Consider the following 27708-nt stretch of genomic DNA (forward strand, 5'->3'; position numbering starts at 1 on the left):
TGATATTTTAATTTGGGCCATGGGTGGGTAAAGTATAGAAAATGGGTGGGTTTTCAATTTTTTTGGATAAATAAATAAATAAAATCAGGTAAATCATTTAGATGATGCAACGTGTCCATCCGATAGATTCAAGGATATATACAACCCAAAAGAATGACGGTAAGGGCATATACAACCTTAAAGTATAACGGAGGGTATTGACATACCATTTATGATAGTTCAGGGATATATTTGTCCCTTTTCCCAAGTTTAAATAATATCCCATAATTTCGAGCTTAACTATTTATTATGTTTGTCTAAATAGAATCACTCTTCATCATTTTGAATTTGCGCTAAAATAAATAAATAAATATGTATAGGAGAATCCTAGGCCCGCCTACGTGGAGCCACCACAGGCCAAAATTCTCCTTTAAATTTTATATTCCCAACAATACCCTTCCCCTCCAATTAGTTGTATCCCTACCTAAACAATGTACCTCTTCCCTACCGTCACCACACTCTTACACATTACGCCCCCACCAAATCATCTTCCGTCAATTGCTCCACCCTCTCCCTTCCTGTGACAACCTCCCATTCCCTCATTTGTTCTGCACTTTTGCTATAGCTCTCCCCTACTTCCTCCGACACAGTGTAAAACGCCCGCACAATCCAACAAATCCTTGGACTCCTCATACAAACGCCTCCAAAGACAGTAATCCCTGCTATGGACCCCCTAATACGCAAATGTTCTTACAAATATCCGCTCTCAAACCAGGTATGGTTCTCTTAGCATGGACTTTTTAATTTGAGCATTACATCGATTATTTGATGTCTCACGTTGACACCCTCCGCCTTAAATTCCATTCACCCGTTATACCCTAACTATCGTGTTTCTGTTCACTTCGCCTCCTTTTGGGCTCTTACTTTGATCCCCAATTTATTTACCTTCTTGTAACAAGAGCACCATTCCTTCATAATTACCACAACTACTACTATGAATGCAAGGGAACTGACTCATGTACTATTCTTCTTTGTCGCCTACCAGGAATGCTTATATGGATGCAAATGTACTGAATGCTTGTATGGATCCAAAGGAATTCAAACAAACCCCCGCTCAATCCAGGTATACATTCATACATTTTTCCAATCACCCGTTACGCCCCGTGAATGCCACTTTGTACAATGGTGCCTCCTCGTTCGTTTCATATTTCCTTTCATCCCCTGTTTTTTCTTAAAGCTATTTTTAACAGGAGCACTAATCCTCTTTGTCGTTGTGGACGTAAATCATGTGTCTGCTCCTATGGACCCAAGGGGACTTAAACAACTCATCGCTCAATACAGGTGAACATACATAGAATTATCATTCACCTGTTATGCCCACACTAACTTTAAACCTGACAATAGTACCTCCTCTTGCGATTCATATTTTCATCCCCTATTTTTTTCCCAATTCTTTACAAGAAATCTATTCCGCTTTTTCTCTGACCATGACTCCTTCTATGAACGCAACTAAACTGCCTGCTGTTATAGACCCAACGAAACATAATAAAAAAATCACTCAATCAAGGTATACATTCATAAATTTAAAGCTTGCACCATTTATTTGTTGTCTCACCCTCACACCCTTCCCCTGATTTTTTTTTAACAAAAAAAAAACTATACTTATAGATTATTTTTTTTAAAACATAAAAAATATCAATAGAGATAAGTGCAAGCAAGGGGGATAGGCCTTACCTTACTAATCCTAATGAAGTACCTAACGTCTACTACCTAACAAGCATGAAGAAAATAAGAGCTAGAGAGAACTAAGTATTTTCTGATCACCACAGAGTTTGTAATACACTCCATGATGATATTACAAATGAGGATGCTTAAATAATGTAAAATTATGCCAATCAAGAAGAAAGTTGAGTTATCAGCCTCAAACTTTCCATTACAACGCATGAATTAAAAAAGATTGATTGCCCATCAAAAGTAATTTGATGTATTTTTCTCTTGTCTTCTTCTTCAAACCTTATCCAACAACACTTGATAATTCATACTTTGTTTATGGATTTATTGGATCTTGTTGAACCTATTGATACTGTCAAATGGTTCTGTTTTGCTTGTCGCATCGGTAGGTGCCTTGGAACAAACTCCTCAGTCATTTTACCGTTCCAACTATGTTGTCTTCTTTTTTGTTTTTGTTGCCTAGGTGATATATCTCCTTCCCTAGTCACTCTATCAAAGCATATGTCCAGCATATCTTCCTCATCTTCATCAAGAGAATCCTCACCCAAATCAAGCATATTATCTTCCTCATCTTCATCAAGAGAATCCTCGCCCAAATCAATTGTATTTGACACTAAGGCCCTTGATTCATTCTTCTTTGTAATCACACATTTAGGCACAAATACGAGAGCTTCTGGACTTAATTTGTTATTCCAAGTAGGTGGTGAGACCTGCTTTTCTTGGATCAAATCGTTGTCATTCTCTGTTCACTTTACTTGCTTTCCAATAGTCTTCGATAAAGCATCAAAGCTATTCGAACATAATAGGTCTCTTGAGGCATTGCTAATATCTTTCCTCTTCTCATTGTCATGAAAATTTCCAGTCGCACCCTTTTCACTACATGGAGAATTATTTTGACTAGTCGGGAAAAGGCTTTGATTACTAGTTGAATTTTTGTGTACAACCAATGTCCACATTTTAGTTGCATTCTTGGTTTCAACTTACAAAACATGATGCCCAGAATTTTCAGCATCTTCAACATCAGATGTATCCATTAGTTTGTGTCATGAATCCATTATTTTTTTGCCTGAACCAACTCGCGGCGCATCAACCCCAACTCTTGGCGTTCCCCATTTGTATTCGGTAGTTGTTTGAACACCAATATTACTTGTAACAACATCCATTGAGTGTGCACGAATTTGCTTAGAAGTGACAGCAACCAACTGTCGATCTAAAGAAGTAGATTTACTTTGATCAACATCTACAACCTTTCTTTTTTCATTTAGTATTTCTCTCACATCACCTTGATACTTTTCACTATCGATAGTACATTTTGAAGCAACTTCAATGGTATCATCAATTTGTTTGTTATTTTGATTTCTTTTCGAGATCAAACGACAACTATCTTCATCATGACCTTGGTGCTTACAATAATTGCAATACAAAGGTAGATTATCATATACAATCTCCTGAAAAACCTCGATCAACTTACTAGATTTTCCATCCACAAACTTCAATCTTATACGATTTGGAAGTTTTTCCATTAGATCAAGTATAACCTTGACCCTAGCTGTGCTAGGTCTTGACCAGCTTTATTTATAGCTATTGGTTTCCCAATTGCCGATGTTATAGACAACGGAGACTTCTTTGCAAACAAATCTAGAGATAAGTTTAGTAAAGAAATTCAAAGCACAACTAACGTCGTTTCCTCCTTAGGATTATATTCAATGGACCATGGGAAAACCCTACACTGGTGCTCCTCTCCATTGTAGAGAAGATAATTAACTGAGCGAGATAAAGCTAGTACATAATCTTCATATTGATCAAATCTCAACAAAATTTGTCTTGGAGCAAGTAATCTAATTAAACAATTGCCCTTGGTACCAAGATGTTTCGGTAAAATTGACCTTAATACCTTCAAATCTGGCACACCATGGGATGATTTAAACACCATTGTTTGATGCAATCCCTCTTCAATTATACAGTCTTGCCTTTCCTCAATTGAAAACGTGATTGTAGGTTCTCCATGAATTATTTCGATTGATTTTGCGATTGTCTTTTAGTTAATTAGGGCATATTGCTTAGAATTTATAGTATTGGAATTTAAAAGGGTGGCGTATGTGGTGGTTTGGGGTGGTGGGGCGGGTTGGACAGCCTCGAAATGAGGTAATCTAGTGGCCATAACAACCATGAGAGATGCGCAGCTGCTAGCTAGGAAGGAAACCCTAGGTCAGCCATTTTTTTCCCAGAATTTTCATTCACCCCTTAAGTCATAAATTAATTACTCAAATCTGTAAACACACATGAATATACCGAATGATGAAAGAACCACATCCACTCCTTCAAACCTAACCCCTCCTACAGATTTTCCAGGTAACACCCACATTATAACTTCTGCTTCATTAATTTTGCTCACAATTAATATTGCCTTCTTATCTTGCTTCATTAACAGAAGTACCTTCAGATCCATCGACTGGGCATATGCTCACCTATGGAAATTGCGAATAAACTACATGCGGAGACAACACGCCCACTTGAGGGCCTTCATTCATTCCTGAATCCTAGAAGAACCACCAGGAGCCAATTAACAATGGTTGTGGAACCAATGTCTTATACTTATATACATTATAATGTCATGTTTACCTCAAAAGCTAGCTACCCTATTGCTTTCAATTACCCGCCCTAGCCCCCTAGCTTGGTTAACATTGACAGTGTTGTGACTGACAATTTATTTCGAACAGCTCACCTCCTATTATATTTGTATTATATTTCAACTCGAGTTATAATGATATATATATATCTTTTAGTAGATCTTTTGTTCCATCATTAACATCCACATTCGACAAATGGTTGTTGCATGTCGGAGAGGGATCAAATTATGATGCTATAAATAAGGACATGATTAATCTACCATATGATGTCTGCTTTGAACCATCTGTCGATCCTATCGGATCAATTGTGGAAGCGGTATATTCGTATTCTTACAGAAGTACAATGACCCGACATACTTGAAAGAAAGAGCAATACTGACACCTAAAAATGAACTGGTGCATGAGTTAAAAAACGTAATTATGAAGATGATACCAGAGGAAGGAAGAACATATTATAGCTCAGACAATGTGTGCAAAGCAAGCGTGAACACTGACGAGGAAGATGCATTGTATCCAACTGAATTACTAAACAACCTACGCTTCCCAGGGATCCCTAACCTGACATACACTTAAAAGTAGGAATCCCTGTTATGCTTCTTAAGAATCTAAACCAAACAAAGGCCTTTTCAATAGGACAAGATTAGTCATCACACATCTTGGCATTTGGTCTGTTAGCGCAAACATCATTTCAGGTAAGAACCTTGGTTCACGGGTCACAATTCCAAGAATTATTCTGTCGCCTAACGAATCAAAGTGGCCATTCAAGTTAAAAAGGTGGTAACTTCCATTAACCACATGTTACACTATGACAAAAGCCAAGGACAAACACTATATCGGGTAGGACTGTATCTACCAAAATAGGTATTCACATATGGACAACTATATGTAGCCGTATCATGAGTAACAACAAGAGAAGGATTTGTTGGCATTTATTTGCCCTGATTTCTTACCATAAATAGGTTTTCCTTTTAGGAAAATGTTTTAATATTTTAACTAGTCCTTTTCTTGTAGGAAAGGTGTTAGGACTCTATAAATATATGTTTGTTCCTTCTAATTTAATCAACATTCACAATATAGTCCTAGGGTTTTGACAATTGCGGTTATGGAGGAGAATTTTGTATACCTCCTTGTATTAAGAGTGAATTGGTTGAGGTTGTTTCTCTCTATATTTTGTACTCTCATAATTTTAGTGGATTGCTCATTTCCTTTGTGGACGTAGGTCGATTGATTGAACCACATTAAATCTGTCTCTTTTGGTATGTTTCTCGTTTGTCTTCTTACTCATGGTTTTTCGAGGTTTGCTTTGCTAGCTTCCGCATTACACCTGCTTATTTTCGGTCCTAACAAGTGGTATCAAATCCATGGTTCAATGATGGAACCAGGCTAGAGACGAGTGTTCATCTTGGCGGGTGTAATTCTAGCAGTGTAACCTTTTTGACAGTAATGAGGATCTTTGTTGGAGAAATTGTTTCAAAGAGGTTCTCTGTGTCGAGACGTAGATTTGATGAAGGAGATTATAGAGAAGAGATGCAAGATCCTAAAGATTATGTGAAGAAGGTGGACAAATTTATTTTGTTGGAAATTCATGCCAAGGGGGACATTTGTTGGGTTTTATTTGCCGTGATTTCTTACCATAAAAAGGTTTTCCTTTTAGGAAAAGGTTTTAATATTTTGACTAGTCCTTTTCTTGTAGGAAAGATTTTAGGACTCTATAAATATAGGCTTGTTCCTTCTAACTTAATCAGCATTCGCAATGTAGTCCTAGGGTTTTGAGAGTTGTGATTATGGGGGAGAATTTTGTATACCTCATTGTATTCCGAGTGAATTGTTTGAGGTTGTTTCTCTCTATATTGTGTACTTTCATATTTATAGTGGATTGCTCATTTCTTTTTTGGACGTATGTCGATTGACCGAACCACGTTAAATCTGTCTCTTTTGGTATATCTCTCGTTTGTCTTCTTACTCATGGTCTTTCGAGGTTAGGTTTGCTAGCTTCTGCGTTACACCTGCTTATTTTGTTCCTAACAGGATTAACTGTCCTAAATGCGTATGGCGACACAAAAGACTGAACATTCATTAAAAATATTGTTTACGAAGAATTCTTCTAGAATGTATAGCCTAGAGCGGTAGAAAGAGACGAACTTTTAAATTCATATTTTTCCTGTGCTATCAAATAATACTATTCTGATATACAATTTCATAACAACCATTTCACAATTTCGTACATTCAGATAAGTAGAGATACAACTAATGAATCATGATGAAGATGGCAGCCAAACACCGACTGAACACAAGCTTTGCACTACAGCACCATCCAGCCTACTAAAAAAGGAGATCGGACAGGTTGGATGAATTCAAGAGCCCACAAACTATTCAATATAATATAGACCTATTTAAATAATCGCTTCCATATATTTATTAGAGCAACCAATACAAACATGTAACATCAGGCGTACAAGTTGTACTTTTGGTAGGTAATATAAAACTTTGTTAAAATATATAACTTGCACTTGCAGGGGAAAATTATGTCCGCTTACAATGCCATCCATCTACAAACAAAACGTGTTATTATTAAATATATTATTTAATTACGTGTTAATTCTGACGTGATACTATTTCACTGCGTATGACGAGGCACTTCAGCAATTCTGAGGTACACAACTTGGACAAGTAAAACTTCAGACGACATGAATTTCCAAATCCTCACAAAATCCCCAATGAGCACGCACATTAAAACATGAAATACAAAAAACATACAAATATATAGATGAATTAGTTTATTTACATATACATCATAAATAACTATGTCCGCAAAAAAAACATCCCTGACATGCATAACACTTCAGCATTGTATAGACATTGCATTGCTACCATATGATGATTACAAATTTTATGCATCAATTCGAAAAGATAAATATAGAAAAAGCAAAATATATTACTCACCACTCAATATATTACTGAAAACAAAGAAATTACACCGGCCTTTTACCGTGTGTGTGTATATATATATATATAATTTAAATATATTTTACTAATTGACATGGGAATGCATGTGTGGCGCACAAAATGCACGAACGGTGCACTATATATATGTACATGATATCTTTTTACAGTGTCGTACTCAAAGTATCATATTATAGCAAGGAATTATGGATGCTTATTTCAGGAAAAAACTTATGTGAGCTATTCAAACTAGGAAGTATGTACGATCTTTTTCGTGATTCTTTTTGTTGTCACAACAATGTTTGTTTAGCTTTTCTCAAGCGAGCATGTTATGTTTTTGTCCTTTCGAGCTTTACAGGGTTGTTCGAATTGTCACGATGTACAGTAACTTGTTTAATATAATTGAAGAATATGTTTTACTAATATGGTAGAAAGCAATTTGTTAATATAATTGAAGAATATCTTTTATCATTCTAGAAATATCTATTTTCTGCTCACTCTCATTTATTATTGTTGATGATGATGATTGGCATTGATTATGGAGGGTGATGCCCTTTTATCATTCTTTTTGTTTCAGCTTAAAACCCATGTACCTACTTCTATTGCCTTTGTTTTCTGTTTATAATTATATCTCTTTATTTGGTTTTATATGTTTACCAATTTTGTCTTCAAATTGTCTTTTGGAATTCAATCACGATTTTTTTCACCGATCAGATCTTTTGAATTCTATTTTATCATTGATTTTTTATTTATTTATTTATTTGTTCCATCAACTTGCAGCGATGAGAAGTCCCCATGAGGGTTTAATTTATTAGTGGGCATTTCTACACTTTGATGACTCTTTAATTGCATCAAAATCAGGTTTTTGAATTGCTACTTCTTCATATTCTTTTGTAATTTTCATTTATGAAATGAATCTATTGAAAGAAATATGAATTTAGTATCAATAGTTGTATATATTATCATTTAGTTAAGGTAAGCGAATTGATAATTTGAAATTTCATACGTTTGATCGTTTGATAAACCATTAAGACCACGGAGAGTTTATTTAACCGTGATCCAGTTAGACATATTTTCTCTAGAATTTCACTATAAGAATATATGTGCATTACAAGAATAAATATAGATAACTTGTATCACAAAGATTGTTTGTTTTAAAGATTGTAAATACTTGCTTTGTTTGTGTGTATTACATGGTGTAGAATATTTTCTAATGTCTCTTTCTATACAAGTATAGAAAGTTATGTTGGATGATCGAGTAGTCAACAAATAGGGATTATAGAGAGGATACTGTCACGGACTTAGAGTTCTCACTAAAGCTCCGTGCGGCTTTTGACAACTTACTCACTATCTTTCAAGATCTTGTAAGCTCAAGAAAGCTCTTTATGCTAAGATCGCTAAGAGAATGCTAAGAAGGCTTAGAGAGATCAAAGAGAGCTTTTGGAAGAAGGCTTTTGTATTGCTTTGAAAGATTACTTTACACTTGAGTGATGCCTTGCAAATGGTTGACACCTCTATTTATACTACTTCCTAAGGACTAAAGTACAATTAATATTTACATGAGAAGTCCCTAAGGTATTTACACATTGGCCCCCTTTCTAGAGAATTCTACATAATCTAGAATTCTCCAAGGCTTTCTTGAAATATCTAAGGCATTCTAGAGTTCTCTCTTCAACTCTAGAAACCCCCACGCCTACTTAGCTGCAAAATTTTGCTCGAATAGTGGCAGGACATGACACGCTCCCCCACCTGATGATGCGACGATTGCGGGCGCATTGCTGTAGAAAATCTCGGACTTGGTCTTTGAATTGCCAAAAGTCTTCATATTTCTCCCATGTTGTCTTCTCCGGAGATTGTCCCTTCCAATGCACAAAGAACATGGCGTTGGCTTGTTGACCCCGCTTCCGTTTGTCTTGATAATCTATGATAGCTTTAATCTCCCTGTCGTGCGAGGCGGTGACAATAATGAGGGCCCGTCGGGATTGGTTCCGGCTAGTGTCTTCCTTGTCCTCATGGTAAGGCTTGAGGACGCTTGCATGAAACACCATATGGATTTTGAAGTGTGGAGGCAACTCTACCTTGTATGAGATCTTTCCCACCTTGGCAACGATCCGGAACGGACCCTCATATTTTCGCACTAAGTTTTGATGAATACCCTTTTGTGCTTTGAACTGTCTTTGATTGAAGTTTAACAAGACCATGTCGCCTTCTTTGTAGTCTGTGGGACGTCGTTTGCAGTCGGCAAACTTCTTCATCTTGCTTGCTGCCTTGACTAAATAAGACTTAGCAGTGTCAAGCTGTTTTTCCCATCCTTTGGCAAAATGGTAAGCTCCCAAACTCTTCCCTTCAAAAGCGGCCGGTAAAAAATGTGGAGTTTGGGGCTGTTGGCCCGTCGCCAACTCAAACGGTGTGCACCCGGTGGACTTACTTCTCTGTAAATTATATGAAAACTACGCCATGTCTTTGAGTCTGGCCCAATCTTTTTGATGCGCACTGACATAGTGCTTTAAGTAGCACTCCAACAGGGCGTTGACGCGTTCTATCTGGCCGTCGGTCTGCGGATGGAAACTTGTGGAGAAGTGAAGTTTTGTGCCAAGTATCTCGAACAGCTCCCTCCAAAAGTTCCTAGTAAATCGGGGGTCTCAGTCGCTAATGATGTGTCTTGGCAGCCCCCAGTATTTTGCCACGTTCTTGAAGAACAATCGAGTGGCCTTCTTTGCGGTGCATCCCGCTGTGGCGGGTATGAAGGTAGCATATTTTGAGAACCTGTCCACCACAACCATGTTAGTTCCATACCCATCGGACTTAGGTAGGGAAATGATGAAGTCCATGGTCACGCTTTCCCATGGACATTCCGCTATGGGTAGTGGCTCCAATAGTCCTCCCGGATGTCTTTGTTCTACTTTGTCTTGCTGGCACACAAGACAAGTCTGCACATAGCACTCGATATCATCCCGCATGCATGGCCAGAAATAGATAGCCTCAATCAGCACCCTCGTTCTTCGCTGCCCTAGATGCCCGGCCCACGGTGTGTCGTGGCTTTCCTTAATTATCTGCCGCCTGATAGACCCAAACTTCGGTACGTAGACCCTTCGACCGGATGTGAGCAAAAGGCTATCCTCTACCCAGAAGCGCCTAGTCCTGCCTTGGGCGGCTAACTCCATCAGCTTCTTGGCCTCGGCATCATGTTGCATGCCATCTTTGATTGCATCTTGAATATCACAATGGACTGTCGTGATGGCAGCAAGTTCGGCCTTCCTACTTAGCGCATTAGCCACAATGTTGCCTCTTCCTGGCTTATACTCCAAAACGTAGTCAAACTCAGCTAGAAAATCCTGCCACCTAGCTTGTTTCAGGGTGATCTTCTTCTGCGACTGAAAGTAGCTAGTGGCCACGTTGTCCGTCTTAACCACAAACTTGGAGCGTAGCAAGTAATGATTCCACGTGCACATGCAATGTACGATGGCCGTCATTTCTTTCTCCTGCACTGTATAGCGTCGTTCGGTCTCGTTCAATTTGTGGCTCTCGAATGCTATTGGGTGTCTATCCTGCATTAAGACTCCCTCAATGGCAAAATCTGAAGCATCCGTATGTACTTCGAAGATCTTTGAAAAGTCGGGCAGTGTTAAGACCGGCTCTTCTGTCATTGCAGCCTTGAGACCTTCGAAGGCTTGTTGGCACTCCATGCTCCAAACCCACAACTTATTTTTCTTTAACAACTCGGTCAGTGGAGCGGCCTTTGCTGAGTAGCCACTTATGAACCTGCGATAATAATTCGCAAGTCCAACGAATGATCGTAGCTCGGTCACTTTAGTGGACACCTCCTACTCTTGGATCGCCCGGCTTTTGGCCTCGTCCATCCGTAGTTTGCCCTGGCTGATGATATGGCCTAAGAAGTGCACCTCATGTTGAGCAAACTCACACTTTTCCCGCTTGATGTATAGCTGGTTCTCCCGCAAGATTTGGAAGACCTTTCTCAGATGCTCTACGTGCTCTTCCAAGGTGTTGCTGTAGATGACTATGTCATCCAAGTAGACCACCACGAACTGATCCAAGTAAGGATGAAAAATCTTGTTCATCAGGATGCAAAATGTGGCGGGTGCGTTGGTTAAGCCAAAAGGCATCACCAACCACTCGTATGCTCCATATCTGGTCACGCACGTTGTCTTCGACTCGTCCTTTTCTGCGATGCGCACTTGGTAGTAGCCTTTTCAGAGGTCCACCTTCGTGAAGTACTTGGCCTACCCAAGTCTGTCAAACAAATCTGCGATGAGCGAGATAGGATATTTGTTCTTAATAGTTACCTTAATGAGCGCCCGATAGTCGATGCATAAGCGTAAGGATCCATCCTTCTTCTTCTGGAACAGTACCGGTGTGCCATAAGGTGCCTTGGATGGACGAATGTGACCGGCCTCGAGGAGCTCTTTCAACTGTTTTCTTAGCTCCTCTAGTTCGGGTGGAGCCATGCAATAAGGTGTATGCGCGGGTGGCTTGGCTCCAACCTCCAACTCTATCTTGTGATCTACCTCGCGCCTCGGAGGTAGGGTCTTCGGCAGCTCGTCTGGCATCACGTCCTTGTTCTCTTCAAGAACTTTCTCTATGATCGGTGGCAAGGACTCCTTAGCATCATTGTCTTCTCCTGAACTTGCAATGGTGGCTAGGAACGTCGGTTCTCCTTTCTTCAGGCCCTTGACGATCTGCATGGCCGACAAGAGGGCATGTCCTTCCTTCTTCGGTACCTTAACTAGAGGTACCATGCACGACCCTTCCCGTTCCATGACCATGACCATGAGTCGTTGGAGGTAGGGGTCGATCATCGTATGGCAACGCTGGAGAAACTCCTGCCCAAGAATAATGTCAAAGATATCCAAATGAGCGACGGTGAAGTTTGTCTTACCTTGCCATTTTCCCAATATGATGCTCACTCCTTGCATGACCCCGCACACGGGAGTCGATGGGGCATTAACTGTCTTGAGGCGGGTGTTGCTTGGAACATAGTTCAGCCCCAACCTCTCTGCCACCGTCTTGGTCATGATGTTTGCCTTGGCCCCAGAGTCTACCATGGCACGAGCTGCTCGTCCATTAATGGAGATGTCTACATACTGTGTGCTGAAGTCTCCTGGCTTCTCCGTCTGCTTGGCTATAGCACCGCATAGTCCCACCATGCCCAACTGCGTCGTGCCCGCATCCTGCCCTTGCTCTTGTGCGTCCATCTCTTTTCGCTCGCATAGGATGGCACCAAGGTTCTTCATTTACGGGCACCTGGCATAGCCGTGTGGTCCTCCGCAGATGTAGCAACCATCTCCCTTGGGGTCTGCGCTTTCTTCTCTGTGTAGTTCTGGCGCATGAACCGTCGGTTGTCCAGCTTGTGGGGGTCGTGCTGCTTAGGGTGTGCCTGCTGCTCCTGCCTCGGCCACGGTCTCCCCCACCTTTGGTATGACTGCTCCTTGCATNCCTTGGGGTCTGCGCTTTCTTCTCTGTGTAGTTCTGGCGCATGAACCGTCGGTTGTCCAGCTTGTGGGGGTCGTGCTGCTTAGGGTGTGCCTGCTGCTTCTGCCTCGGCCACGGTCTCCCCCACCTTTGGTATGAATGCTCCTTGCATCCTTGCCCTTTGCCTTGTCATGTCGATCATGCTTAAAGTCTGTCAAAGACTCGGCCTAGGTGATGGCTTCATCTATGGTCTTGACCTATCATCGCTCCAACTTCATCTTGGCCCAATTTTGCAACCTGTCCATGTAGTGGAACAACTTGTCTTCGTCCGTGAGGTTGGGGATCTGAAGCGTTAGAGTTGTGAACTCTTTCACGTACGCCCGAATGCTTCCTATTTGCTTCAGTTCCCTGAACTGGCTCTTAACCTCATATATGACGTTATTAGGGAAGAAGGCTTTCTTGAACTCTTCGCGGAATAGATCCCACGTGTTGATGGTGCACGTCCCCTTCCCTATCTCGGCTTCCTTGCGCCTCCACCACAGCATGGCAATCTCTGAAAGATACAACACGGCAGTGTTTATCTTGGTCTCGTCACTCCTCACCCGGCTACACTTGAAGTAATTCTCCAATTTCCACAAGAAATTCTCTACCTCTTGAGCATCGCGGATGCCTTTAAACATAGGTGGCTTGGGAGCCTCGACCCTGGCCTCCCTATCACGGTCGGGTGATGCTGATCCTCCAGCTTACATGCCTTCCTTGAGTGTCCTCATTTCGGCCTTCATGGTTTCAATTCTGTTCAACGCCTCCATGAGCCGGCATTCCAAGGAAGTGATGGCCTCCTTCATCTCGAACTCGGCCCGCTGACGTCCCTCCAACTCCTTACGGATGTTTTCGGTCTCCTCAAGGGTGAAGTCTTCAAGAGTCTTGAATTTGCCATCGGCCACGTTCATGCGCTGGCCTAATATCTCCACGGCCTGCCTCGCCACTTCAACCCTTGAGACCCATTCTTCTCCTGCGGTGACGTCAATGGCCTCCTCGCCACGTTCATCGTCACTTGCCTCGGTGGTTGAGGGTGGATGAGATATTAGCGCCTCGCTTGGTGTGGAATCCAGCAATATTTTTTCATGACTCTTTTGGTGCTTCTTACCCTTTCGGGCCTTCTTTCAACCATCCAGACGGACGTTGGTGGTGCTAGCGGCGTTTACGTCCCCTTCGGTTTCCATTCCCTCTGTATCAAACCTCTGCTCTGATACCACGTTGTCACGAACTTAGAGTTCTCACTAAAGCTCTGTGCGGCTCTTGACAACTTACTCACTATCTTTCAAGATCTTGTAAGCTCAAGAAAGCTCTTTATGCTAAAATTGCTAAGAAAATGCTAAGAAAGGCTTAGAGAGATCAAAGAGAGCTTTTGGAAGAAGGCTTTTGTATTGCTTTACACTTGAGTGATGCCTTGCAAATGGTTGGCACCTCTATTTATACTACTTCCTAAGGACTAAAGTACAATTAATATTTACATGAGAAGTCCCTAAGGTATTTACACATTGGCCCCCTTTCTAGAGAATTCTACATAGTCTAGAATTCTCCAAGGCTTTCTTGAAATATCTAAGGCATTCTAGAGTTTTCTCTCTAACTCTAGAAACCCTCACGCGTACTTGGCTGCAAAATTTGGCTCGGATAGTGGCGGGACATGACAATACGCTCTCCATGCACTTGTTATTTGAGTTTGATCCTCAACCAACATGACCTCATCTCTATGTTATGATAGCAAGCATAACAACTAATTGCATTCAACTTCATTTGAATTGCATCGAGATAATGCTAGCTAGCGTATTTTGTTTTACATGATTTTAAAGTCACCAACAGATATAATTGTGCATGGCTCAGAGATGCCCTTTGATGTGAAGACTCAATACTTCCACAAATATGGCACAATCTTTTGTTTCACGTAGTAAAGTCTACTTGCATTTTACCCTTCTTATTGTGCGATTTCACGGGGTATGTTGTTGGCCTTCTCATCTTTCGAAGAGTCTGGAGGAACTGAATGAATTTTCAGGTGCACTATAGACAGATCTTTTGCCATTATTTAATTCAGGAGGTGAAATTGTTGGTGTGCCCAAATGTACATGTCCAATCAAATACATGTATTGATAGAATAAGTGCAAGTAATCTTTGCTTCTTAAGCAGTCTCTTGCCTCTTTTTTTAATTCATCAAATTGAATTGTTTATTTATAATAAGAATAATGGTGTATATCTTGGTTCATTTTTGTAGTGGGAGTTGTACATTTCTGAGAATTTCTTGATTCTCATCTAATGCACTGAGTTCATGAAAATTTAATTTAGTTACTTTAGATGTAATTTTTGAATTCTAGTATTTGTAGCAATATGACCTCTATATAAGTAGAAGAAATCAACAAAAATCTGTGCTAAAATGCGAATGTTGCTTCTAAAAAAATTATTAAAAAAAAACTTTAATATGGATGAGACATATAATTGACCCCAAATAGTTTGAGATTGTACTTGGTCTTCTTTGGTGCCTATTGCATTTGGGGTCTATTTTTAATGGAAAGACAAAATAGTTGTTATATTTGTCTAAATTGATTGAATTTAATGTCATCCTCATTTCAATGTAATAGGTGATTTTTATCAAAGACGCTAAATAGTATGTATAAAAATGTAATTCGTACTTTCACATATATAAATGTTCAACTACGTAAATATTCCACTTTTAATTTCAATATCCAATAATATGACATTCACAAAATATAGAGAACATATTTGACAATTATACTATTCACAAAATATAGAGAACATATTTGACAATTATACTATGTTCAAGATAATAATAGTTATTTACTTTATATAATGTAAATTTCAAATATACACAATAATATAATTAGTTTATAATAAATACAATCATACTTTATTTACATAAAAAGCAGCAAAAAATCATAAAAGATATATACTAATTATACAATATAGCTTGTCTAAAGTCATCAGAAGTATACACTAATTACATAATATAGCTTACCCATACATGAGCTATACACTGACCACACATTATGATACACTCAAAAAACTAAAAAATAACTTAACCATACATGAAATATACACCGATTATTCAATTTTGATCAACTCAAAATCACCTCTAAGCCATCTCAAATTTTAGATATGGAATCTAAAGTAAATCCTTTAGAAGGAATGTGTCTCTATCTACAAGGAAATGAGGAAATGAGTCTGTATTGGAGTTTTGCCAAAGACAGTGCTCTCAATTATTCACTTTCATTCACTTGACAGATAACTATCATATGTTACTCACATATAATGTGTAAGTTCATACCTATGGCACTAATTTATACAAGGTGAAAAGGATAATCAATAATGCTCATAGAAGTCATTCTTAAACAATGTTCATTATTACATCCTAGGAAATTTGCTTATTTGAACAGTGTCTACAAGTAATGAAACCACATTTAGCAATTGAAAAACTCTTTGAACATACAGTGTTGGATATGTGGATCATAAATAACAACCCAATATTGCATGATTAGATCACTCATTGCTAAGATATGCATATAATTTCATGAGGAAGAATTACTTGCAAAGGTGTGAAACTAACCATGAATTGGTGAAAATTCCAAAGATAAAGATCACACACCTCAGGCTTGACTTATACAATGACCAACTCACTCTTCATTTCTATAGTTTCACTTGCAAGCATATCTTTAAAATGGACATTTTCTTAATATCATGCTTAAAATATGTTATACTTGATTGTTTTATATCTACACTTTCTTAATATAGGACATAAATGCCCCTCTAACATTTCCCTTTCTCACCCGCAATATTGGCCCACTTTCCAAGCAGGTGGACCATTCTTTCTTCCATTTTCACTCCACTAGATAATTTAAGGCCCGTGATACGGGCAGAATATAATTTTGCATATTATTTTGAAAGAATTACATAAATTCACAACTTAAGTTATCAATATTTCTACCATCTAAAAAAAAGTACAAAAATCCTCTTCCGGATGTATTCCTATTTCCTCTCGGATACATACATTCCCTCTCGAATACATACCTATCCCCTCTCGGATACGTCCTTCTCATGAGGTAATGTATCATTTGTAATGTATTGAACAACCAAGGAATGTATTCGAAAGCAATGAAAATTCGAGATTTTCGTAATTGAGGAAACTTCTAGGGTAGAATGTAATTCACTGTATGAAATTTCTGTATTTATACTATATTTTCAGTAAACAACTTCAATATATTACTTAATAATATGTTTCAAATGTTCATACAACATAGACACATTGTTTACAACTCAAATTAAGAAAGTTGAATTCCAAGAAATTCTATGTAGCAAAGGGAATAGAGAATTGCGTTATATTAGGAGTTAAAACATTTCGTGTTCGAGGAATATATAAAATGTTGATATCTTTAAATAAGTTTCATCGGTCTTCATATATTTTCGCAAGTGGTATATATTTTCCACAATGTTGTTATCTTCTTTTTTTTAGTATTTGCACCATAAACTTTGCATCTGATAAAATACTAATTATTGATTAACCAATTCGTAAAGATCGATTTAAAGCCTTTCAAATCTCTATCACTTCAACTTAAGTATAATTTGTTTGCACTTTCCTTTGTCAATGAATTTTGTGATACATTTTATTATTCTCTTTTATAAATAGAAATACTTCTATTTATTTTTATTTTAATATTGAAAGTATTTGTTAAAAACGATTTCTAATTCCACAGACCACAAAAAAAAAAACAATCACGAAAATAACTTTATTTCTAATGTTAAATTCTAAATTACATTGATAAAAGTTTTTGATACTACACTCTAAATATCATGCCGTAAAAGAAAACTCTAAATTTTACCTCCACAAAATAACCAATATACTTGTTTTTCTCTTTCAGGTTATTTTTTCCGAATTTTTTTTCTTCTTCCTCTATATTTCTCAACATAGTCCTTTTCTATTGACATTTTCTTTCGTTGTTCTTCTTTATTTTTTTAACTCCTCATTTTTCTTTAGTATGTATTTTAATATTTCTTAGAATTTGAATTTTAAACCTTTTTTTTTTTCAAATTTTCTCTGTTAAATAGTTTATCATATTTAATATTAAGAAAATATCCTATATAGAAATGAAAAATTAATATTTATTAATCTTTCATGGAATTAATACATTATCAAATTATTAGCTTCTTGATAGTCAAACATTGTTCATTCTTTTATTAAAGACTATTTTAATAATAAAGATACGAATTTTAGTAGTGGTCATATTGTGTAACATAATATTAAAAATGTGTTTACGTAATAATCCTTAAAGTTTTTTTAGGAACAAAATATTAACTATTCAAACACATTTTATTTAAATTAGTTTAAAATTTTCTTTCTAAAACATGTTACAAAAATATCCTTACGGGTCGGGTCTATAACAAAAGTAAAGACATGTACGGATTCTTCTATATTTTCATTTTCACCATTAATTATATAATTATTATTTTGCTCTTAAATGATGTTAAAATTACTAAAATGTCATTAGTCGTCCTTTTCATGGAAAAATAGTAATAAGATCAATTTTGCATTTGTTCTTTTAATTTTTTTTCATTTTATTTCGAGAAAGAGGATGTTTCTAGATTATTATGAAGAGAGATCATAGGACTTCAAAACCATCAAAGCACATCATATCCAATTATATAAATGGTCATGCAAGGTCATCTCTATTAAACTTTTAAAATCATTAAGTATTTGACCTGAGAATTAAGGAACATAAATAGATTAAAAGAAGAAGAATGGAAATGAATTACTACATCCCTTCAGAAGAAGCAACAAGTACACCATCTCTTTTACCCAAAATAGCTAAAAAAAAACTACAACATTTCAAGGAAGCCAATTTCTTATAGATGTTTTATCAAGAAATTTAATGAAAAAATAGAGTAAAATTTATACATATCTCAAGAACATAAAAAATTAATTTAACTCCTGGGAAAAAAATCATATGTGGATTTGGTGACTTTTTGATTGCTTGATCAATCTGTGGAATGAGAGAATATAATTCCACTCTTAAACCCCCTAATTTTCATTCGAACTTTAAAATAAAATTCCCTTGATCGTCCTAGCCTTCATGTTTCTATATAATAGAAAAGAAATTTGTTACTATAATAGTTGTAATACATATGGGTCCCACTTTACAACACTAATTACTTTATTTGTTACTACAACAACAAATTGTGTTTAGAGTGAAAAAATAATAGACATCGGAAAATTATGTCTTTTAAATTTTTTTTGTATAAATAAAATAATAAATCATAATAATTAACAGCCTAAATATTAAGAAGTTACTAAAAAAATTCGATAGACTCTCGAAATTCTCTTGATATCACATAAAATGAGTTAGATGATAAATATATTTTGTTTAAAAATAACGTAAAAAGTATTATAAATCACAATAGTTAACAATTTAAAAAAAATTAAAATACATAAAAACAAATTAACTGACTCTAAAAAAATGTATCAATTGTCATTCCCCGAGCCTACACCTCGGACATGGCTGGCACTCGAGAACCATTGCTGGTCCCAAGCGAACCCTTGGCTTAACTTACTTACTCAGCGGAAGACTTAATTCAACAAAGACAAGTCTATGTAATAAACTGGAATGTTATAATGGAACATTCAACTTGGCCATTAAGGCAAACTCAACTATTAACATAAGATAATGACAATGAAAAGACTAAAGAACTAACATCTGACTGTCTATGAAGCCTCTAAAACAACTGAGATGGATGTGGGGAAAAATCACACGAAATCTTAATGAACTAATAAAATAACTGAAAGCAATAAAAATGAGTCCTCCGGAATGCAATGAGGCTCACCATCCGACTCTGGAGTGCTCACTAGATCAACGATGCGCTGGATGCCGATCCTAGTTACATGTGTCTGCATCATAATAAGATGCAGGTCAACTGGCATCAGTACATTGAATGTACGAGTATGCGAGTTGGAATGCTAAACACAACATAGGCTTGAAATGAATCTGAAGAACTTACCTAGCTCAACTTAACTCAACATAACTGAACTAATTTCAATATAAAAGCAGTTTAAAACAAGTGCAATATAAAGAAAAATTATTTAAAACATGATGTCAACTCTGTGTGTATGCAAAGATACATATAACTATGAGATGTTTGTAAAAATACAAATAAACTGTGTATTTAAGAATATAATTACTTCTGTGGGAGTTTCTCTAACCAACAACTATCACGTAAGAGCTATTGTGATGATACAACATTTTTCCTCATGCTGCCAGGGTCGTCCTATACCTTGCCAAGGGTATAGAACCTGAACTACTAATTGGATCCACTAGTCTATGCTAAAAAATACTAAAGGAATTATCTAAAAAGTATGATCCTTTTCTACCCATTATGGCTACATGGTTTATGAGGGCTGCGAGTTGTCTGAACTTTCCCCCATATCGGTGCTCAATACTACTCTCAAAAATATTATATTAGCTCTTATGTTTAAAACATACTTCTTTCTGTAATTTGAGATTAGTACTCAAAACTTAGCTCAAAGGCTATCTTGGAAATCGAAGTTTCCTCTCATGCTTCATTCAGAAAGTGATTACTCTTTTCTGAAAACTAGCCCGAAAGCTCTTTGGAAATCGAGGTTTCCTTTCTTATTTAAATGTGAAAAATATTTTAAACCCTTTGGGAATACATAGTCCTCATATACCTTTGAAGAAATGAACTTCAAATCTTACTCTATACTCTTTACTCAACTTGAACTTTTAGTCTTAAAACAAAGTTAAAACATTTGGAAAAGAGTTTTGGAAAACTCTAAGAACTTCTCTTGACTTTGATCTTAACTTTCCTTGAATTGGATTATGAATTCAAGTTTCAAGATCTCATGTTTATGAATGATTTCATGATGTTTAGATATATCTTAGAGTGTTGGAGTCAACTAGAAAACATATGTACATTGCTAAGGAACAAGTACTAAAATGTGGGAAAGAAATGGGAAAGACTGGTGTCCCTGGCGCTCTGAGAGACGCGGGGCGCCAGAGGGAAAATTTCAGAGACTGCCCTGGGGGAAGCTGGCTGGCGCGGCGCCCCAAGGGTGAAAGTTCAGAGCCCTCTTTGGGGCGCGCTGGCTGGCGCGACGCCCCACCCCTATCCCCAGGTGTTTGACGACTTTTCTTATCCGTTTTTCATCTCTAAACCCTCTAAGCTTCAATGGTTCTTTCCCCAAACATTTAGAATCATTTGTACCCTCAATATACATCAGATTCTACTCGAAAAACACAACTAACAACATGAATCAATCTCAAGAAAACTCCAACAACACAACCCACAAGAATTCAAACGAATTTCATCAAGAACTCAAGGATTTACTTCCAAATCTAATAACTTCGCTGAAATTGAATCATGATTGGAACGTGGGTGAATTAACCCAACGCTATGTGATCTCACATACCTTGTAGGGATCACCCCCAACGAAATCCACAAGCTAAACTCGACGATCTTGACGAATTTTGCTTCTCTTCTCCTTTCTCCTCTTCTTTTATCTTTTCTCCAAGCCCTAACATATTTTGGTAAAAGTGTAAACTAATCTAATTCTGATTAGACCCTAACTTAATTACCAAAAACGAAATAAAATAATTGGGCCAGGAAAAGACCAAACTACTCTTTCAAAATCCGGATTGGACTTTCCTTATTCCAACAACCAAACTTCCAAAGGGCATAACTCACTCATACGAACTCGGAATCATGCAAACTCAGCGGCGTTGGAAAGATCATTCCAAGAGATTTCCTACCATATCTTTAAGTACCTCTAACTCATCCTGAGCTAGAAGTTATGGCCGTTTGAAGTTGGCCAAAACTCAACTTATTGTAACTTAACAAAATTTCCAGATTTTCATTCTTTCCAAAACTATTTCCAATTATTAGCTTCTTCTTAGTTATTTCAAATTGCGAGATGTTACAATATCTCCCCCTTGGAAACATTCGTTCTCGAATGAGATTACTCTTACTAGGCTAAGGGTGTAACATGCAACATTTAGTTCAAGCACCCACAAGCAAATGCAAAACAACATGCCAACTTATAAATAAATACTAAGAAAGGATTAATACCTTAATTCGGAAATTCTCCAGATTCGAAGAGATGTGGATATCTCTTCTTCATATCCTCCTCAGCTTCCCAAGTAGCTTCTTTAACAAATTGGTTCTTCCAAAGGACTTTGACTGATGCTACCTCTTTTGTTCTCAACTTGCGAACTTGGCGATCTAGAATTTGAACTAGAATCTCTTCATAAGATAAACTATCCTTGATCCCAATATCTTCAATTGGTATGATCAATGAAGGATAGCCCATGCACTTCTTCAACATAGAGATGTGAAACATTGGATGAACTACGGCTAACTCCTGTGGTAGCTCCAACTCATAAGCTACATTACCTACCCTTTTTGATATTTTGTAAGGGCCAATATACTCGGGACTAAGCTTCCCCTTCTTACCAAATCTCATAACACCTTTCATAGGTGAAACTTTAAGATATACCCAATCATCTACTTCAAACTCTAACTCCCTTCTCCTAACATCAATATAGGATTTCTGACGACTCTGCGTCATTTTCAATCTCTCTTGAATCACTTTCACCTTCTCCATAGCTTGATGAGCCAAATCTGGTCCTATCAACCCTGCTTCACCAACTTCAAACCATCCAATAGGAGATCTGCATCTTCTCCCACAAAGAGTTTCATAAGGAGCCATTTGGAAGCTCGAGTGGTAACTATTGTTGTAAGGAAACTCAATTAGAGGTAGATGATCATCCCAATTACCTTTGAAATCAATCACACATACCCTCAACATATCCTCTAAGGTCTGAATAGTGCGCTCTGCTTGCCCATCTGTCTGAGGATGAAAGGCAGTACTTAAGTTCACCTTTGAACCCAAGCCTTTTTGGAATGACTTCCAAAACTGTGAAGTAAATTGCGCACCTCTGTCTGAAATAATGGAGACTGGAACCCCACGAAGTCTTAGCACCTCTTGAAGATATAACTCAGCATAATCTTCTGCCGAATGAGTAGTCTTTACCGGCTAAAAGTGGGTTGATTTTGTCATTTTGTCGACAATCATCCAAATAGAATCATGATGCATGCGAGACCTTGGTGAACCTGTGATGAAATCCCTATTAATCATCTCCCACTTCCATTCTAGAAGTTCTATATTCTAAGCCAAATCACCGGGCCTTTGGTGCTCTACTTTAACTTGTTGGCAATTTGGGCACTTAGTAACGAATTTCTGCAATCCCCTTCTTCATACTATTCCACCAATACACCTCTCTCAAATTACGATACATCTTTGTGGAACCTGGATGAATGGAATAGCTAGAGCTTTGAGTTTCCTCCATGATCCTCTCTTGGAGTCTATCCACCATTGGTACACACAACCTACCTTGATATCTCAATACTCCATCTCCCCCTTATTCAAAAGCTAATACTTTTTGCTTATGAACATTTGCCTTCAATTCAAGAAAAAAAGGATCTTGGTCTTGCTTTTATTTCACTTCTGACACTAATGATGATTCAGCCCCATTCATCACCACTACTCTTCCTTCTGTGGAATCCATTAGTCGGACTCCTAAGCGTGCAAGTCTATGCACATCTTTCGCTAAATCTCTATTTTCCTCCTCAACATGGGTAGTGCTACCCATAAACAGCCTGCTTAAAGCATTAGCAACAACATTAGCCTTACCTGGGTAATTGTCATAATCCTTGAGTAATTCTAACCACCTCCTTTGTCTGAGATTAAGCTCTTTCTGAGTGAACACATAGTGAAGACTCTTGTGATCAGTGAATACATCAACATGAACACCATACAAATAATAACGCCATATCTTTAAAGCAAATACTACGACAACCAACTCTTAGTCATGGTTGGGTAATTCTTCTCATGAACTTTCAACTGTCTGGAGGCATAAGCTATGACTTTGCCATTCTGCATTAACACGCAACCCAAACCAACTCTAGACGTATCACAATAGACAACATAGCCTTAAATACCTTCTGGTAAGGTTAAAACTGGGGTAGTAGTCAACCTTTTTTTCAATTCCTGAAAGTTTTTCTCACAAGCTTCAGATCATTGAAACCTCAATGTCTTCTGAGTTAACTTGGTCAAAGGGGATGACATAGATGAGAGGGATCCCTCTACGAACCTTCTATAATATCCAGTCAAACTCAAAAAACTCCTAATATCAGTTGGAGATGTGGGTCTAGGCCAATTCTGCACTACCTCAATCTTCTGGGTATCAACTTTAATTCCATCACTGAAAACTATGTGACCCAAGAACGCCACAGACTCAAGCCAAAACTCACATTTAGAGAACTTAGCATATAACTCTTTATCCTTCAAAGTCTGAAGGACTATTCTGAGATGGCTTGCATGGTCTTCTTCATTCCTTGAATAGATTAGTATGTCATCAATAAAAATGATAACAAACATATCTAAATAAGGTTTGAAAACTCTATTCATAAGGTCCATGAACGTTGTAGGTGCATTAGTTAAACTGACGACATGACCAGAAACTCATAATGACCATAACGGTTCCTGAATGCTGTCTTGGGGATATCATATTCCCTTACTTTCAACTAATGGTAGCCAGATCTGAGGTCTATTTTCGAAAAACAAGAAGCACCCTGAAGCTAATTGAAAAGATCATCAATTCTCGGAAGAGAATACTTATTCTTGATGGTAACCTTGTTCAAGCGGTGATAATCTATACACATTCTATGGGAACCATCCTTCTTCCTCACAAATAAGACTGGAGCGCCCCAAGGAGAGACACTTGGTCGAATAAACCCTCTCTCTAAAAGATCTTTCAACTGTTATTTTAACTCTTTCAACTTTGATGGTGCCATCCTATATGGTGGAATAGAGATAGGATGGGTATTTGGAAGATTATCTATACCGAAGTTTATCTCTCTCAGGAGGGACTCTAGGTAGATCATCTGGAAATACATCTAAAAACTCTTTAACTATAGGAACTGACTTAATGGAAGGTATCTCAACACTAGAGTCATTAACTCAGACCAAGTGATCGACACAACCCTTAGAAACTAATTTTCTTGCCTTAAGGTACGAAATGAAATGACCCTTAGGCACTGCTGAACTACTTTTCCACTCTAAGACTGGTTCATTTGGAAACTGAAACTTGACAACTCGAGTTCTACAATCAAGTGAGGCATAACAGGAATGAAGCCAGTCCATACCAAGAATGACATCAAAATCTACCCTGTCTAACTCAACAAGATCAACCATGGTACTCTTGTGATTGACGAAAATGGGACAATCACGATAGACTCTCTCTGCTAGAATGGACTCACCAACAGGTGTAGAAACACTAAATGGTTCACTAAGCTGCTCAGGAATAACATCAAAATTCATAGCAACATATGGAGTTACAAAAGATAAACTCGCTCCTGGGTCTAGCAAAGCATAAACAGTAAAGTCAAAGACTTGGATCATACCAGTGATAACATCTGGGGAATCCTTTTGCTCTTGGCGACTATTGATAGCATACAAGCGGTTTGTTCCTCCGCTAGTAACGAAAGTAGCCCCTCTAGGTTCAGCTCTGTCTGGTGGAGCAACTGAAGAAGATTGGGCTCTATTGCCCCCATTACCATTACCCTGCTTGTTCTTTGGACATTCTCGCATGAAATGACCATTCTGACCACACTTGAAACAACCAGGGGAGCCCTCACTACATGTACTTGAGTGGTTTCTACCACACTTAGCGCAGGTAGGAGGCTTACTACCCCCTTGCACCATGCTACCCTGAGAATACGCAGGTTTAGCTCTGAAATTCTAACTATTGTACTCACCTTTCTTCTTAGGTGCAGGTGCACTAGCAGATGATGGAGTAGGTCCTTTCTGTTTCTGTTGGAAGGATGACCGATTGGCATTACTCTTCTACTGTCCGTACTCGTTCCCTGTCTTAGCTCTTTTGTTCTTAAACTCTTCCCTATCCATCAGCTTCTCTTCCTCAGCTGCACATATACCATTAACCTTGAGATATCCATGTCACCTATCAGTATTGTAGCCTTACCTTCCTTACTCGACAGACGAGCCAACCCAGCAACAAACAAGGTCATTATACTCCTCATGTCCGCAACCATTTCCGGAGCATAACGGAATAATTGGGTGAACTTCAACCCATACTCATGAACACTCAAAGAATCTTACTTAAGTGTGAGGAACTCTCGTACCTTAGCCTCTTTCAGTTCTCAGGGAAAGAAACACCCCAAGAAAGCCTCCTTAAAACAAACCCAACTAGCAGGTGGTGCATCTTCAACTCTACCCTCTTTCCACTGATCAAACCAAGTCCTAGCAACATTCTTCAGTTGATATGCAGTTACTTCAACCCGCTTAGTATCGGTAATATGCATAACCTCAAATACCTTCTTCAGTTCTCCAATGAAATTCTCCGGATCCTTTTTAGTGCTCGAACCCGTGAAACTTGGAGGATTCATCCTTAAGAACTCTCGGATCCTAGAAGTATCAGCCACTTCCTGTCTAGCTCCTCTTTGTTGCCCAGATTAGTTGGTCACAACTTGGCTCAACATCCGGTAGCCTCACGGAACTCAACATTGGTAACTTCTCCCTGAAGTTGCACTTCAGGTGCATTTGGTAACTCTTGTTCCTCAACATTACGCCTAGCAGGATGACCTCTGACAGATCTTCGTGGAGGCATGATTATCTGAAAACACGCGCAAACATGAATGAGAAGGAAACTTTTTAGAGATCAAACTCTAACACACGAAATGAGTATGAAAGAAGTGAGATAATTTTCATAATTGTCGCAGCCTCCTATTATAGATGTGGTGCACTTCACACCGATAACTAAGACTCTACTGAAACGGGTTCATAGACTCTCTAGAACTCTTGAACTATATGTTCTGATACAAAGTTTGTCACGCATCGAGCCTATACCCCGGACGTGATTGGCACTCGAGAACCATTACAGGCCCCAAGCGAACCCTTTGCCTGACTTACTTAGTCAGCGTAAGACTTAATTCAACAAAGACAAGTCTATGTAATAAACTGGAATGTTATAATGGAACATTCAACTTGGCCATTAAGGCAAACTCAAGTCTTAACATAAGATAATGACAATGAAAGGGCTAAAGAACTAACATCTGACTGTCTATGAAGCCTCTAAAACAACTGAGATGGATGTCGGGACAAATCCCACGACATCCTAATGAACAAATAAAATAACTGAAAGCAATAAAAAAGAGTCATTCGGAATGCAAAGAGGCTTACCAACTGACTCTGGAGTGCTCACTAGATCAATGATGCGCTGGATGCCTATCCTATCTACATATGTCTGTATCATAATAAGATGCAGGTCAACTACATCAGTATATTGAATGTACGAGTATGCGATTTGGAATGCTAAACACAACATAGACTTGAAATGAATTTGAAGAACTTACCTGGCTCAACTCAACTCAACATAACTGAACTCATTTCAATATAAAACAGTTTAAAACAAGTGTAATATAAAGAAAAGTTGTTTAAAACATGATGTCAACTCTGTGTGTATGCAAAGATACATATAACTATGAGATGTACGTAAAAATACAAACAAATTGTTTATTTAAGAATACAATTACTTCTGTGGGAGTTTCTCTAACCGACAACCATCACGTAAGAGTCATTTTGCCTCACGCTACCAGGACCATCCTATACCTTTCCAAGGGTATAAAACCTGAACTACTAAGTGGGTCCACTAGTCTATGCTAAAAAGCACTAAAATAATCATCTAAACAGTATGGACCTTTTCTACCCATGATGGCTACATGGTTTATGGGGGCTGTGAGTTGACTGAACTCTCCCCCATATCGGTTCTCAATACTACTCCTAAAAAATTGTATTAGCTCTTATGTTTAAAACATACTTCTTTCTGTGATTAGAGATTAGTGCTCA

At 38.0% G+C, this 27708-nt stretch overlaps 1 protein-coding gene and 1 pseudogene across 2 annotated transcripts in view; one reads left to right on the forward strand and one right to left on the reverse strand.

Moving 5' to 3' along the window:
• LOC125878199 (guanosine nucleotide diphosphate dissociation inhibitor 2-like) overlaps positions 1-27708 on the forward strand; it is a 225755-nt gene that overhangs the window by 54283 nt on the left and 143764 nt on the right. The gene's annotated exons all lie outside the window — the stretch shown is intronic.
• LOC125842711 (uncharacterized) lies at positions 13457-25895 on the reverse strand (annotated as a pseudogene).

The sequence above is a fragment of the Solanum stenotomum genome, chromosome 10 (assembly GCF_019186545.1).
Source record: "Solanum stenotomum isolate F172 chromosome 10, ASM1918654v1, whole genome shotgun sequence".
Lineage (NCBI taxonomy): Eukaryota > Viridiplantae > Streptophyta > Magnoliopsida > Solanales > Solanaceae > Solanum > Solanum stenotomum.